The following is a 3,614-nucleotide window of genomic DNA, read 5'->3' as shown; positions in this document are numbered from 1 at the left end:
ATATATTATTTACGTAGCTATGCATATAATTAGTTTATGAATCATTCAAAAATCATCGCAAAACGATTTTAGTTTTACTTAACGCTTTATTAAATTAGTTTTAATAACTTGTAGTTCGGATCCTTAGTATAGTTAAAACTATTAGTTTATCTTGTTATATTTAAATAATATGTATGTTCTATAGTCTTAAATAATCGGATTGTTTCATAAATATTCAAAACTCATCTCGAAAGGATTTTAATTTTTTGTAAGAATTTTATCTAGATTGAATTAGTTTGGTCTAAGTTGTACTTATATTTGAAGTTATTAGTTTATAACTAAGATAGTTATTCTATTTCGTTAAAATTAAGAAGCTCATTAGTTAATTGACGTCGATTCAACTTATGTGGATTTTAGTCGAGTTTACTTATTTAATTAATTCGGTTAAATGCTTAATCTTGGATTAATTGCAACTGTAATTCTTAGGCATTCTCCGATTTTATGAACCGTCCAGCCCACTTACTCTTGAAGCCCATTTATTTTCTCAGAAAAACCGACCCAACTCTTTAACCCCCAAATTCTTGCTCCGCCCAAACAAAAGAAAGTGGTACCCGATCCAAAAAAAAATTTCCCACCCCTTGACCCTATTTGTCTTCTTCCCCAAAATAGGAAGTTTAGAAGCATGATGTGGCAACAAGGAGAAAATATTTTCAGAGAAAGAAAAATCCAACTTCACGGCGCGTGAAAGGATTTGCGATGCCCGACACGCCTCAAGTCCTTCACGCAAGAGCGAGTTAACGAAGGCAACACAACAGCGATAGACGGAAAGAACTCTCGACGCCTCCTTCTCCTCTGCTTGTATAGCTTACAACAGAGGACGTTTTTTTGGCATTTTTTCAGCGCCTCTGCCTTCCTACAGTCCCAGCAGGCACGCGTTTTGTCCTTGCAATGGTGAGATGCCAAGCAAGGACGTTGTGAATCAATCTCAGCCATCCGCGCCGCTATCCTCGTCCGGATATTAAGGGATTTGGACGCGTTTCTCATACGGACAACAACTTTCACGCCCTTGCAATGGGATGTGAATTTCGAAATGGGGGAGTGATTTTATCCCAAATCTTTTCCACCCGCCGTCCCCTGATTCGGAACCCTAACTTTCCCCCCTGTAAATACCCCTCTTCTCCTTTGATCCGGGATTGGACGATTTTTGGGAGAAAAACTGTGATCGCCTATTTATTATATGTTTCCATAGATTTATGATAGATATTTTTAGTTCAAATTCGTTTCAAGGAAAGTTATACTAAGGGAAATATAGAAAAACATTCACAGGTAGAAAGGTTTTTTTGTTAAAATTCCTATCACATTTCCACTTTATTTGTGTCGGTTTCCTTCAAGTTTTGTTGGTTGGACGTCGTGTTTCTGCTCGCTACTGTCTTAGTTGCTGCCCACAAAAAGGTAAAATCATTTCTATCTTAACTCGTTTGGCTAGTATCTCGCTCACAATATCATCTATTTTTGTTCCTTCTTGCTCAATTTCCACTTTTCTTCGTTGGGTTTGTTATTTGATGCTTAATGATCAGTGTTGCGGTTCTTGTTGGTGCATTTTAAGTGTTAAGGCGTAGAATATGTCTTCGTGTGTAGTTTGCGCTCATGACATGAGTCTTGGTTTATCCCCTGACTATCATGTCAAAAATAATGCTATTGTTTCTTTAGTCTTAAGTCCTTGATATTTTGCTCATATCTCAAGTATTGTAGTTGATTTAACTAAAGTTCTCCGGCTTTCAGAAAATAATGTTCCTCTTTTTGTCAAAATCTGAAGATATCTATTTTATTTTTCTTAAATCGGTGCCTATATCAGTGCATTGCTTTCATGTTGTCTTTCCCTCTTATTTGTTACGGTATATTATCTGTCTCCTTACATTATTCTTGGATTCAATTTCTGTGTTTTTCTTCTATTTTGGTCGTAATTTGGATAGTGGGTTGTTCTGTAAATGCTAAGGTATAATTGTTATTTTAGGAAGATATGTTTTTCGACACCACTTCTCTTTTTCATGTGTGTATGAATGTCGGGTGGGTTGTTTGTTGACTGCTACCATGTTTCCGTTTGGTCTATTCTCAGTCGTCATGAAGCTGTAATAAATATGTGGTGTTTGATGTCGCACCTTCCGCTTTTTCACCTCAAGTTGAAAGAATGAGGCGAGATATCGATGCTTTGATCTCACCTATTGTTTCATCTTTGTTGTTTTCTCTATCCGTAGCCTATTTTTCTAATTTTATTTTATTTATATGTTATTATTTTGCTACTTTTGTTTTCCCTTATATTCGAGTTCCAACTGATTTAGCATGCTTATGTATGTCCATGGGGAAGCCATTCGTTCATTATGAACAACCTCTTGCTTCCATTTTGTTATATTAAGTGGTGATTTTATCATATGTTTGCTTTCTTTAATTATTAAGTTAGTATTATCACTCCTCTGGATATTTGTAATACATGAGCCCCTATTTCCTTTAGTAAAATTCAACAGATAGCAAGCACGTAAGAATTATGTATGTTGGTTCGTGCATCTCACACATGTTTCCTTCTTTCAGCATGCTTTTATGTTCATCAAAATTGCTATTTCTTCTGTATTCGTTTCAACATCTATTGATCTATCATTTATGTTTTACCCCTTCCTTGTTTATTTATTTATTTATTTGAGCTATTTTGTGTCTAATTCATACAATTTGGCGTACACCGCGCTTTGTCCTGCAAATAATGTTTGTATACTCTTTAGGGATATATATTTAGATCTTTCTATGCAACTATGAATGCATGAGGACTTGGTTACTATCTAACCCTCTCAAAATGCTCTAAATTTTCTATTATTTGTAGCTATTTGAATTAAATCGATAATTGAGCATACAATATTTTAATCTTAAGTCACTTATTAATTATCTTATTTTGTCGTCTGTTGCATGTACTGTTCAAAATGAGTCCATTGAACCATTGTCATTCAATTTGTATTTCAGCGTTGGGGCATAAAGGCCCAAGCTCATCCGTATTGAGTCAAGCATCCACAAAACAGACAAACAGAATCGGAGCGGGAAAATTAAAAGGAGGCCGAGAACTTGAAGATTTTGGGCTTAGAAACCTAAATTTGTTTTTTTTTAAAATGTTGTATTTTGTTATTTTAGGGCCTAAGCCCTCGTCATCTTATTTATTTATTTATCATTGTATGTTTAGTTTAGGACAGGTACAAACTAAATGGGTCAAAAATCCCAAAAGAAAATGGATTCAAATATTGATCAAGGTGAAACAGATAACCCGGATTTAGACCCAACCGATTCTCTCTCTCTCTCTCTCTCCCTATCTCGCTCTCTTATTTTATCTCTTATGTGCTTTGATTTATCGCTAGTTTTAAGGTTAGAATTTGTAGATCCCCGCAAACGCTGAAATGTTTTAACGATTAGTATGGAATCAAGTTTAAATAGTTTTAAAAATAACAATTTTTTTTCAAGTTAGATGTTCTCTACTTAGGGAAAGCTAAGTGTTCGTCTTCAAACAACTCTAAATAATTTTACCTGAAAATAAATTAACTTAAGCATTTTAGCCAAATCGAATTAGTTGTTGGATATCCGCAAGTTAGCGGATGTCTTAG

General features: G+C 34.8%; 1 long non-coding RNA gene across 1 annotated transcript; it reads left to right on the top strand.

The window, feature by feature from the left end:
- Positions 1-611: 611 nt before the first annotated feature.
- On the top strand, positions 612-3,300 carry LOC107003454. Its single transcript, XR_001454670.2, has 2 exons — positions 612-1,431; positions 2,986-3,300. It is a non-coding gene; the product is annotated as an uncharacterized LOC107003454 (long non-coding RNA).
- The last annotated feature ends 314 nt before the right edge of the window (positions 3,301-3,614 follow it).

The sequence above is a fragment of the Solanum pennellii genome, chromosome 11 (assembly GCF_001406875.1).
Source record: "Solanum pennellii chromosome 11, SPENNV200".
Classification (NCBI taxonomy): Eukaryota; Viridiplantae; Streptophyta; class Magnoliopsida; order Solanales; family Solanaceae; genus Solanum; species Solanum pennellii.
This window is presented reverse-complemented; position numbering and strand designations above follow the sequence as displayed.